Source organism: Gorilla gorilla, chromosome 5 (genome assembly GCF_029281585.2).
Source record: "Gorilla gorilla gorilla isolate KB3781 chromosome 5, NHGRI_mGorGor1-v2.1_pri, whole genome shotgun sequence".
Lineage (NCBI taxonomy): Eukaryota > Metazoa > Chordata > Mammalia > Primates > Hominidae > Gorilla > Gorilla gorilla.
This window is the reverse complement of record NC_073229.2, coordinates 139,967,227-139,981,434: the sequence shown is the minus strand read 5'-3', so window position 1 is coordinate 139,981,434 and position 14,208 is coordinate 139,967,227.

Here is a 14,208-nt window from a genome sequence, read left to right as displayed (position 1 = left end):
TCAATATATTCAAGACCTTGCTAATAATATGGAAAGCCAACACATAGAACAAATAAAGCTGTCAAATATGTTACCAAAACTTCATTATTTCACAGTTATTGCTAATATGGCAATTCTTTTACTATATATGCAATGTAAACATTATGGTGATATGAAGAAATGATTCTTTTTTCTACTTATTGCTAATAAATCAACTAGCTCTGAAATGTATAAAACAAAGTTGAATTGCATTGTTAACAAATATATTTTGAAGTTTAAGTTTTATGGGGAAATGTATTCTGATAGAAGAGCTGAAATGTCATGAAAACATCCTGGAGTAGTTACTCACACTAAAGAGCTTTGCTGGAATATAAATCAATGTGAAGCTTCCTTTATCAAGAAAGTCTTACTATAAACAAGAAAAAGTCTTTACTATAAACAAGATTGCCAGGTGCACCTATAAACCCAGCACTTTGAGAGGCCAAGGTAGGTGGATGGCTTGAGCCCAGGAGTTTGAGACAAGCCTGGGCGATATAGGAAGGCCCCATCTCTACAAAAAAATTTTAAAATTAGCCATGTGTGGTGGAGTGCACCTGAAGTCTCGCTACTTGGGAGGCTAAAGTGGGAGGATCACTTGAGCCTGGGAGGTGGAGGTTGCAGTGAGCTGAGGTTGTGTTACTGCACTCCAGCCTGGGCAACAGAGCCAGACCCTGTTTAAAATAGACAAAAACAAAAACAAAAACAAAAAACTAACAGCCGAACTACATAGTTTGCTTAGTGACATAATAAAAAGTGCACTAAATTAGATACCATTTCTTTATTATGTGATAATATGAAAGTCAGTCATAGCCAACTGTTATTGAATGCTGAGGTGCTATGGTTATCAAGGGGAAAAGTTATTTCAAGAATGTATGACTGCAAAGTAAACTTCTAGTGATTCTGCTAAGTTAACTGTGTTTTTGACTTTAAAATAATTTTAATTTGGCATTTGGACTTGATTATTTTTCTGATGTATCTTGTAATTTTAATGATTTTGATACTTAAATGCAAGGAAAGAAGGCAACTTTTTAAAATGGCAGATAAGATTGAAGAGCAAATATGAAAATTTAGAAACTAACAGGAACAGTTTCTACAGATCATTACAACATATTCCAGCTTTCAATGGTATAAATAATGATCTTGATATTGCACATCTATGAAAAGTTATAACTAAAAACCTTACAAATTTGATAAGACAATTTGAATTATCTTTTTCTTTTTTCTATTTTTTTGAGACGGAGTCTCACTCAGTCTGTTTCCCAGGCTGGACTGCAGTGGCGCAATCTTGGCTCACTGCAACCTCTGCCTCCTGGGTTCAAGCGGTTCTGCCTCAGCTTCCCGAGTAGATGAGATTATAGGTGTGCACCAACATGCCAGGTGGTGGCATGGTATATTTTTAGTAGAGAAGGGGTTTCACCATGTTGGCCAGGCTGGTCTCGAACTCCTGACCTCAATTGTTCTGCCCATCTTGGCCTCCCAAAGTACTGGAATTACAGGACTGAGCCACTGCACCTGGGCTGAATTTTATTTTTCATCAAAAGAAGAACAACACATAAAAATTACGAACCCAGTATCCAATTTTTTCACTAAAAGATAATTCAAATTAAACCTTGCTGCTATAAAGACATATGCACACGTATGTTTATTGCGGCACTATTCACAATAGCAAAGACTTAGAACCAACCCAAATGTCCAAAAATGATAGTCTGGATTAAGAAAATGTGGCACATATACACCATGGAATACTGTGCAGCCATAAAAAATGATGAGTTCATGTCCTTTGTAGGGACATGGATGAAGCTGGAAACCATCATTCTCAGCAAACTGTTACAAGGACAAAAAACCAAACACCGCGTGTTCTCACTCATAGGTGGGAATTGAACAACGAGACAGGAAGGGGAACATCACACATCGGGGCCTGTTGTGGGGTGGGGGTAGGGGGGAGGGATAGCATTACGAGATATACCTAATGTTAAATGACGAGTTAATGGGTGCAGCACAGCAACATGGCACATGTATACATATGCAACAAACCTGCATGTTATGCACATGTACCCTAAAACTTAAAGTATAATAAAAAGAAAAAATTAAACCTGAACTTTATAGGATAAATTATTGGAACTGGCTACAATGAAGGATTGACGATGAATTTTGTAAACACAATACTTCTTTATTTTGAGTAAGAGTTAAAAATAAAGACTTGCTTTATTCAGACTTGCTTTAAAATATCTTCCAAATATTTTTATTAATATTCCTCTATAATGCTGGTTTCTCTACTCTGAGACCTATTAAAACAAATCATAGGAACAATTCAGAAATACATTAGCCCCTACAGTAGCACTGATGTTAATCCAACTTAGGTAGGTAAACATTCAAGGATGAAACTCATTCACATTTGAAACTTTAAAGATTGATTAGCGAAGTGTTTATTCGAATTGTGCATATAGGCATTTAATATGAGGAATCACTGTTTCACCTGTGACTTTTTGTGTAGTTACAACAGTGAAGTACAACATTTTCTGAGTGTGATAGTGAGCTACATTATTCGCCTATATGATTACTTTCAATCAATGCATCAGTTTTATTTTCTCTATGTTGTATTTCTTCTTATTATATTTATTGAAATGTAATGTCTGTTGAGTTTAATAATAAAAATACATGTGGATTTTGTTCTGTATATATTTTATATTTTATTTTTCTAATAAGTTATGTATATTTATTTATAAAACTCTTGGTATGTGACGGATTTTAAAACTCATTAGAGTGAGTTATTCACATCAGATAGTTTGAGAAGCACAGAGAAGGCAAAGAAAACTACCACAGAAAGGACAACAGAAAAATGAGCAAATAGGCAATTTACAGAAAAAGAAACCAAAATTCTAACCCACATCGAAAGAGATACTCCAACTCACTAATAATCAGTGGAATGCAAATTAAAATAATCATTGAATATACTTTATATGTATTATAGTGGCAGAAGTCAGAAAGCTAAATTATACCAGTTGATGGCAATGATATGAGGATACAGGAACCTTTATATACTGCCAGTGGAAATATGGACTGGGTACAGCTATTCTAGAAAGCAATTTCATACCACTTAGTAAACTGTTTACATACACATTGACTCTGCAGTTCTGTTCCTGAATAAAAATCCCAAAGAAATTGCCACATTGGTTTACAACGAAGACATTTCCTATATTTTATCTCAGATTCTATTGGCCTCACGGGTGTCCAGGGCCTCTGGTCACTGTCCTGCACCAACAACTTCCCTTGCAACTTATGTGGGATTTATACCCATGACTGCAGTAAATGATTCTGTAGGCCTTCTCAGTTCAGCCATCAGAGGTCACCAGGATTTCCGAGTCTTCCCACTACTGCAGGGCTCAGAGGGAGGTTCATTTCCAATTAACTGATTTAGTAGATTGGTTGCCTTTTACCCCAGTACCTACTCTTTCCCCTTTCCCCATAGGCAACATTTCCCATGTACTTAATATCCATTTATTGTCTGTATTTACGTTCCTCTACAATCTGTATTGTTTTAAATATCTATAATTAAGTAGCAAATTTCTAATCCAGGGGATCTCAAGGCTCTGTCCTGAATCTCAGGAAGCTTCTTAGGCTGTAATGGAAATCCTGAATCCTTCATCCTTTGACAAGTTATCTCCTCTATTTAGCCTCTAAAATTATTCTCCAATCTCTGATCTTAATTAAGCAATTTAATCTTTGGTAATTTAATCCCTACTTTTCCCTAATTTGTTAACATATTTCTGTTTCTTAACCTCTCCTTTCATGTTTATATGAACTTCTAAAACTATGTGTTGATACTGACAAAACTACCATTCTTAAGGATCTTTGTAACATGTAACATACATAAAATGCACAGAAAGACAAATACCACATGATCTCACTCATACGTAGAATCTAAAAATTTGATCTCACAAAAGTCGAGAGTAGAATTGTGGTTACCGGAGTCTGGGGTAAGAAAGAGGATATGGGGAGATTTTGGTCAAAGGATATATAACTACAGTTATATAGGAGGACTATTAAAACAAATGTTCAGAATAGGCAAATAGACACAGAAAGTAGAGAAGTGATTGCCTGGGGCCAGGGAAGGAAGGGAAGAATGTGTGAGTTGAAAGTCATTGGGAATAACTACTAATGGTTATGAAGTTTCCTTTTTGGGTGATCAAGATGTTCTAAATTCGATTGTGGTGATGGATGCAGAACTCTGTGAATACCATTGGATTGTACATGGTAAATGTCTTTATTACATGATATGGGAATTATATGTCAATAAAGTTGTTAAAATAATAATACAATGAATATGTTAGTAATTGCCAAAAAACCTGAAAATTAAAAAAAAACTAAAATAGGAAAAAAGGTGGTTTTAAGTTCAATATACAAAAATCATCTGCCTTTCTATATACCAGCAAATAAATAAAAATAGAAAAGGAAAAATTTAAACAATATCATTTTTAAAAGGATTAAAAAAGACAAAAAATATGAATACATTTAACATTCTATTCTCTGGGGGAATATGTAGTATACATAATATATATTATTTATATTTATATATTTATTATTTATACATATATAATGGCGATTTGCTCTATAGCAAAATAGTAGCATAGTTAAGGCACATATAACTGGAGAGAAGATTATGTTAAAACATTCTGTAGTCAATATACATACATGAAATACTTGGAGCAATAATGTAACTGCAAAGGCAAAACTGACCTTACTAGTTGTTTCAATTCTGCCATAGGAATTCAGCATCCTTTTAGCTTTTCCTTTCCTTCAGTGTCATCTGTGCTCTGTGCTACTCATCCTCTGGTCTTCTTATTTTTCATTGATATTTCCTCTTATATGGCTCAGAACACACAAAAGAAGATTAGTGGCTTTTTAAGGTCCCTCTCTGCCCTAAGATTCTATGAGTATGTGATTGCTATGTATCGGTGAATAACAACTGGAATAAAGTTGGTTTACAAGAAAAAACAACTCAGAAGAACACAACAGATAAAAAAAGCTTTTTCATGCTGAAATGACTCCAAGTCACCAGAGACTGTAGCAAATCATTTTGGAGAAAATGACTTAGAGAAAAAAGTCAAAGGAATTGTATTGTTCAGTTAAAAAAAATATTGTTCAATTTTTTCAGTGTTTAGTTAGCAAAGTTGGTATGGGAACAAACATCAAGAAAAATTAGTAAATGCCTTGTCCACTTCTCTCTTTTGAAAACTCTTTTTCTTTTTTTTCAGTGTGAATTTTTCTTTTTCATCAACAGACTCCATGTAATTATGCTGCAAATTTATGTAAATAGGTCTTATATCTAATGAAAAATATTCCAATGCTTTGTGCTAGTAGATTCTATCACAGAAAAACCACTAGCACCCAGGTTGAGTTATATAATGTGATGTGTTAAAATGCAAGTAATGTCTTTCTCCAGTACGTTGTTTCTCTGCTATTCTTCCCTTTTAGTTTTTGTTTTTATTTTCAAAAAGCATCTTTTCCCTAAATGGACTCTGATATCACATCAATGTGAAGAAATAGTGCATATCCTGGTGATGGAAGGCTATTCTTTTCCCAGCCTATTGGGAAATACCCTCTGACCTGTCACTCTTCTCTGTAAAACTGAGACTAATTTAAAGATAAATTGTCCAGAGTTACTGTGAAGCAGAAGCAAAGATAAAGTTAATGGGAATGTGATTTGATTTATAAAAATCTGATTTACCCACAACTTTTCAGTAGCACATTTATAACATCAGATGAGGAACATCTGTACTAAAGGAAACAACAAATACTTTTGAGCTTTCATTATGAAAAGAAATCAAATTGTGAGGAAAGGCAAGATATATAGGCAATTACTCAATATCAACATGGCTGACATGTTCAACTATAGCTGGTTAGAAAAAATAATTAAATTCCTTGAACCATAAGCTTGTTCTCTTTTTTTATCTCAATACTGACTGAGGGAAATAGAATAGTGATTGGTATATTGTGAAGTAAGACAGGAACATCGTGCATTTTAGAAGAGCTATGATGGTGAGTGTTATACTTGACTATTTGATAACAGCCTCTTAAACAGAGACAGTTTATAAGCATCCTGTGCTCTCTTGCAATTTGCAGATTCCCTCCAGTTACTTGTAATCATTTGAATTTCTTGCAAATAGGTTGAGATAGAAGTGACTTCTGGGCCAACACATTTACAAACAGGTGTAAGCTCTCTGCTCTCTACCTTTCTCTGTCACAGTGGAATCTTCATCTGCCAGGATTGCTGAAAGAGTACATGGAACTGAAGCTTCACTGACCTGCACTGATGTGTGGATGAATCAGAAATAAACCCTTTTTTGGTATTAAGCCACTTAAGTTTGGGGGTTAATTTGCTACTGTAGCATAAACCAATGTGTATTGATGAATATGACTTCATAGATGTTGCTAATTTAGTTTTCAGACTAATTTTATTGCTCTATCATCTTTTCAAGCATTTCATTTTACTCTTTGAAAACAGAAATGTCTTAGGGAGGTAAAGTGAGTAGAAGACAAATTCTCATTGTTCCTAAATTTTCACTCCATTTTAAAGCTTTCGTTTTTGTTCTAGAAATGGTTTAATAGGATCATATTCAATACCACTAGATATAGGTAAAAATATGAAGGCTTGTGCTAGGGCACTACTTTTACCAGTAATTTCATTAATTGACTATTTTATATCTATAGGTAGAAACATCTTTCAATCAAATCAGTCCATGTGCTCCAGGGTTGATATTAAATTTATAAAACAGATATATACACAAATGCTTAAAACGATCTGACAGTTTATAAACAGGCACTAGGTTGTTAACTTCAAGCCAAGTGAGAGAATATATAGTCCTGCTAAGTTTTTTTTTTCAAATGCTCTAGGAAGCATACATACTGTTCAAATGTGAATTTTTATTCTGCTCTTGATAGGTGCTAGAATTTAGGAAGTGATTGTAAACACAACATTTATTATGAAAGGCAAATTTTTACACAATAATTTCAAATGCAGATGCAATGTGCTTGCATTTGCTAATGTTAGGTTGCAAATTGTGCATTTAATTCATTAATTAACAAGTACTTAATGAAATTATCAAGATTATTATTGTTTGAAATTATCATTAAATTATTATCAGGGATTTATGTGCAATGATTCTTTCAATTCCACAACAGCCATATGAGAGATTTACTGTCATTATCTCTAATATCAAATGAACTTGAGAAGCAGTAGAAGGAGTAGTAACTTGCTTGAGGCCACGTGGCTAGGGAGAGATGTAGTCAGGCTCTGAATACAGTATACCTAGTTCCAGAGTCTTCCCTCTTAAGCCCTACATTTTACTAAATCTATTACTACTTGTACTAAATCTACTACTATGTGTTAGTATTGTGTTAAGCACTTCATGGATGATATTTCAATTATATCACTGTAACTATAAGGTATGTATTAATATCCTAATTTTTAAAGGTAAGAATACAGGAAAGAAAATAAATGTTGAGTAACTGGACCAAAATCCCACTGCAAATCAGTGATGCTGAGATTTGACTCCAGACCATGCTTAAAGAAAAATAAGTTTGATTTCCAAATGATGGGGTAAACAAAACAATGATTCTAAAAAATATACACATGATACAGTGCAAGATCATGTACAAATGATAAATGTGGCAAAGCCTCCATGGCCCTCTAATATACAAAAGAATAGTCTTCATTCACTTTTTTTAGTAGGGTTGTTAGATTTAGGAAACACAAACAAACACATACACACACACAGGTCTCTCAGTTAAATTTGAATTTAGGATAAACAATTAATTTTTTAAATATTGATAGAGACAGGAGGCAGAGAAACTTTAGACAGACAGGGGTGGGTCCCTGGCAAAACCTCACCTTCAAACTGAAAAGCCTGAAAACAGCGGCCCAAAGTGAGAACTTCTATCCTTGTGTGGCTGCTGTCTCCTGATTGATTCTTTCTGAATGATGTCATTTTACCAATTGATTTTTGCCTTTTCCAAAACTACCTATGACCCACCCTTATCCCATCCTGTGCCTATGAAGATCCCAGACTCAGCCAGTAGAGAGAAGTGGCTGGACATCAGGGAGAGGTGACTTGACTTCAGAGACAGCAGCTGGACATTGGAAAGTGGCAACTTGACTTTAGAAGAGAGAGACAGAAAGGTGGCTCGACTTCAGTAAAGAGTGACCTGCCCTTTCTATCTCATCTCCAGCTCTCCTCTCTGCTGAGAGTCACTTTCATTGCCCAATAAAATTCTCTGCACTCACCATCTTTCAATTCATCCATGTTACCTCATTCCTCTTGGGCACTGGACAAGAATTTGGAACGCACAAAGTGCAGGTACCCAGAACAACTGTCACACTGGCCCTTTGCCCTCTCTGGTGGAAGACAGCTGCCCCACATGATGAAGAGGCAAAGGGCCCACTGAGCTGATAACACATGCTGTCTGTGGATGGTGGAACTAAGAGAGCATTGTAACACACCCTCTGGGGTCATGGGGTTGCAGGCACCCCCGTTGGGAAGCTGCTGTGAGGCCGGCACGGAGTTTGCTCCTGCCAGTACCAAAGTGGCCGGCTGGTTCCTGTACTCACTCACTCAAGTTCCCAGGCTCGTTTGCTTGCGTGCTCCCTCTCATGAGGGGTTGAGCAGGGCAGGCTGAGTAAACTGGGCACCCCTATCATGAGTCCCACGAAGGGGTCAAGAAAATGTCCTGCATCAATATAATTATGTCCTATGGAATATTTGAGACATAATTACACTAAAAAAAATCATTGTTTATCTGAAATTTATATGTAACTGAGTCTACTGTATTTTATTTGGCAATCCTATTTTCTAGATGGTTCCTCATGTGTACTTTTATTTCATACATATTTACCACACTCAAGGCACAACTCCTTTTTGTTGTATCTTCGGAGTAAAGGCAGTATAAAAATGTACGGTCCATTATTGCTATTTATTTACCTAGAATTGCCTGGGAAGATGGGATGAGATAGTTTCTAATCCTTCTTCCAGCATATGGGATACATAAACATGGGCAGTCATAGAAATTGAAATTATTTTTTGCATCAATCTCTAGTAACAATGTGTCAGCTTATCCTGCTTATAAATGTAGGCACATATGCTCATAGAGCAAAAAGTCACATGTTTACCACTATTTCACACACGTGAACTTGAAAGATAATACTAACCTTCTTAAAGTCACACACATACTAACAATAGATATTGCTGGATTAGGCTTCTGATAATTGAATTGTTGTTTTGTTAACATCGCTCAAGAATTTATTTATATATTAGATTCTAAGAACATGTCTCAGTTTGAATATAAATTACTGTGTAAATCTTAACTGCGTCATCGTATGTTCATCCCTTCATAACAAATCACAAAGTAGTTTGAATATGAAAATACTTCAAAGATTTGATTAAAATTAGTACATTATCATTGTTTTATCATTTTTATCCATTTAAAAACCTTCTCTACTTATTCTCTTCTCTACTTATTCTCTTTTTCTTCCTCTCTTGGGTTGGGGGCTATAGATAGCAGTAATTGCTATGTAACAAACAACAACCTCTAGTAACAAAATGTCTGTTCTAGGGTGAAATATCTGCTAAATGAACATTAAATATAATTAGAGACTTGTAGTTGCTTTGGAAAAATTTTCTAAGATGTACTTTACCCCTCTCTGTTGAGTATTAAAATCATCTGAATGACCCCAAGACTTAGTTCAGTCATTTCCAATTTCCATTCGTTCTGTCTCATCTTCTCTGAAGTTCCTTGTTAAAGTGTGAAAATAACTTGTAGTGTTTTTCATCTTCGGTGGAATGTTAAACTCACGTATATTGACACAAAATTTGTAAAAAGAAATACATTATACTGTGTAAATGTGAATTTTTAAATAATAACAATACATAAAGAAAAAAGGACCAAGCATTTTTCATTGCAGAAATAGGATAGGGAAGGACTGAAGTAATCATTTGATTTCAACAAATCACATCTCAATCTATTCGTCATCTTGGCTCCATCCAAGAGGTCTGAGGGCTGGGAGGGACTAATAGTAGAGTTCCTACTTATCTGTATAATATCAAAAATTCATAAATTTTAAGTCTTGTGATCTTTCCCCTATCTTTCTTTTCTGGAGTTTTCTTGAGGAATTGTGAAATGGACTGAGTTGAAATCAGAACCATGGAAAGTTGATTATTTATTTATTAAACTGAAAATAAGATTTCTTTTAAAATAAAATGCAGGATAAAATGTATCTAATGAAATACATTTTTGTTTGAATATTGCAATGGTGTACTTTATCTGTACATTGTTTGTATTTCCTTATAGCAATGACTGAGTTTGTTAAGAAAGAGTTTAATGTTACTGTCTGGCTTGCTTAATTCAGAGGAAAAAGCCCCCAGGACAGTGTTTGAAAACATTTCCCAATAAAAAGGCAGACATTCCTAGTAGATACAGTGTTTAGTCATCTTCAATAGGAAAGAGTGTCCTACATTCCTCACTTTACTAATTCTAGGAAAGTTACCCTGGAAGGAGGTCAAATTGCATGGCTATACATCTCCATCAATATCTTTATCATCTGTATATAGATTTTGCCATACTCATTTAGGTTTATGTACAACTTTCAAACTCTGAAGGTATTCTTAACATTAAGGAAGGAGTGCAATAAGTCATCCTCATTATTACTTAGGAGATCTCCTTTTCTACTTGTATGACCCAGTTAGTGGGCTTCATCGTAGCACTCCAGAGAATGACAGAATTCAGGAAATTCAATTCCAGATGCATGGACTCAGAGTAATCTTTTCAAGTCAGAGTACATTGGTACCTGGGGAAACATCACATGAAATCATGTGCACTGGATAGCTTTTATGGAGCTCATTATCAAATGGGAACATTAGGCAGGAATCTGGCAGAGAAAATGTAATCAGGATTTATAATTAAGTGAGAACAGAATTTATAAACTTGATTATAATTGTAGGGCTTCTAGGCCCTTTTCGAAATATCAACCACATGCACTGCAAATATAAAATAAGAATTTGTATACTAAGAATTATTTATCATGATTTCAGTAGCAGTCCTGGAAGCTTTGGCAGATTTAATCTCAGACTAAAAAAAATTTGCAATCCTTCCAAAGAAAGTTTGGTTAAAAGATATTTCTGGTAGATCCAGTCTAGAAGTATTTAAAATAATTGACATAATTCAAAATAACTACTGAAGCTGAAATTCATTGCTTCTTTTTTTAAATTGAAATTGTTAGTACTGCCATCTTTAGATGAAAGAATCTTTGACAGATAGTCCCAGAGCAAAAGTTCGCATATTTTACAGGCACCTCTTTTCCTGGTAGAACTAAAAATAGTTTTTTTCGTGCCCTTTAATTTGTTTCACTGCTGATTCTCTTAGGAGTTTGCAAACAATACAGTTTTCTGGAACTGGCAGCCAAGGGGCTGTAGGCATTTCAGCTGCTGAGAACAACAGTTAAGTGTAGTAGTCACTGGCTGCTGTAGAAGCAAAGGCCTAGAATTAGGGTGACTCATTGCTCAATGATAAAATAGATATAACCTCTAGCCAACAAGATGAAGGAGAGTATAATGCATAATAGTTCAGAGTTGAGTTTTATACCTAGACTAATTTGGATGTATAACTTGGCTATGTTACTTACTAGCTATGAGAACATGGCATTATTATACTAAACCTAAGACTCAGAGTCCTCATGTTTTAAAGGGGGCTAATAGAGCCAAATTTTTATGACATTCAAAAGTAATATGTAAAACATATTCCTGATACATAGAGGATGCTCAAATAATGTAACCTATTTTCATTTTTATTATTTTACTGAAAAGTTCTTAGCTGAGTTTTTAGTCATCTATATAACCGTGCATTCTTTTAAAGGATATTACAATTCTTCTCTGACTGCACATAGTATATATGTGTACCTGCTTGTTAAGATATATAAGTAGGGACTAGGGTTTTATAATGGGGATAGAAAAATAAGTACAGATATTAATTATAGTACTATTTTAATGTTAAATATAGGAAACACTTTAAAGACTTGAGATCCCTGATTTTGGTTGTAAATAAAAATCAAAGTTATTGACCACCTCAAAGTACCTTGATTTTATGGGCCTTAAAATCTGTTGAGTGGGGCAGAAGGTACTCACTTATGGAAAGCTGGGCCAGGAAAAGACAGTGCATTACTGATGGCCAAAAGGGTAACCCAGAATGAGAGCTGCATGACCAAAGATGAAGCAACCTGGACTAGAGGAACCTGGAGGCGTGCACACAGCAGCTGTGTGGTGAGCCTTCCTGAACTTAGGTCTCTTTTGGGAAATGTGGGTAATCATGTGGAAATCAGTCCTCACAGAGCTCTCACAGAGAACCACCTACCCACAACAGTGAACTAAGTAGGACATTCATTGTAGGAACCAATAATATAACTGATCATGGAAATCTAAATAAACTTAGTGGAGAATGAACAAAAACTGATCCACCTTCCCTCCAAAAAGGAATGGGCAATTATTCATTAAAAAAGATTCTTTAAGGCTTCTCTTGGTAATCTGATAGAATAATTTTTGAAAAAGAGCTCTGGCTGCTCCTATTGCAGCTGGCAGGGCAGAGCCAATAGGGATCCCTGTGCAGGGCTGCAGGAGCTGCGATCCCAGCAGGAAGACGCTGGCAGGGATAGTGCTGTGGGTTTTGCTATCTGTCACAGTTTACCGATAGGATCCTTTTTACCAAACAGATAAAATTTCATGGTGTATGAGTTTTTTGTTTGGTTTTGTACCGTTCCTAGGAATTTAATGTTAAACATATAAAACACATTGTTGTGTTTTTGGTTTTCCCTTCTTATACTTCTAGGGTTGTAATGATCCCTATGTATTAAAATGGTAACACATACATACACACATATATGGAAGATACATACTAAGAATAATATATTAGACAGATATGTGAATGTGAGGATGGCAGCAGTAATAAAAAAGAGCTGCTGAAGTTTTGTTTAATCTGTGTTGGAGCCTGAGGAATCTGTCCTTTGAGTTCTTTCTGGAAAATTCTGTCTTATTCAATGCTATATTTTGGCACCTAACATAGGCCTTGAAACATGGCACGTACTCAATAACATAGTGACAATAATGAAAATGCATTCTGACATGGTGAGCCACACATAAATAATAAAATAATAATTAACATTCACTGAATGCTGACTATAGATTGAGTACTATTTCAAATAACATGTGTATATTATTTCATTTTCTCCTGAGAAAACCTTTATAAGGTAGTCAGATTTTGACCACACTTAAATTATTAAGTAACTGAGTCACAGAGTGGTTAATTAACTTGGTTATAGAAATGTAATTAAGACGTGACAGAGGAAGATGGGAATTCAGCCGGATCTACCAGAAAGCCCTGGATTTAACCAGGCAAGCCTTGCCACTCTCAGAGAGTAAAGGGATCGGATTAGTGAATCTGTTGATGCTGAGAAAGGGCTTATTCCTATAGCTGTAATTCTCTGAAATAAATCCAGGTAAGAGTCCAAATATAAAAAGGACAGTTTTTAAAATTATCATATACGTTTCTTTTATAAAACAGAGTTATGCTTACTATTGTTACTGAAGAGTCAAATTTTGAAATATTTTGTTTAGCATCGGACAAAATACACTTCAATACACTATGTAGGCTATTTATTCTTTGAAATAAAATGCTTTTTACTTTAATCTGCCTGAAATTTGTGTTGCTTATATTAATAATATTTTTTCCTCAGTGTGTATATGGCATGAATATGAGTGTGAGTGAGTGTATTAGTGTATTTGTTTTTTTTTTCAAATATATCATGTTTTATTTTTAATTAATTTTTTACCATTTAAGAGAATATAAGTTTAGGTCGCTTTTTATTGTAAAAGCTGGTTAAATATAAGATTTGTGGTTTTTTTTTTTTATTATACTTTAAGTTTTAGGGTACATGTGCACATTGTGCAGGTTAGTTACATATGTATACATGTGCCATGCTGGTGCGCTGCACCCACTAACTCGTCATCTAGCATTAGGTATATCTCCCAATGCTATCCCTCCCCCCTCCCCCCACCCCACAACAGTCCCCAGAGTGTGATATTCCCCTTCCTGTGTCCTTGTGATCTCATTGTTCAATTCCCACCTATGAGTGAGAATATGCATGAGTGT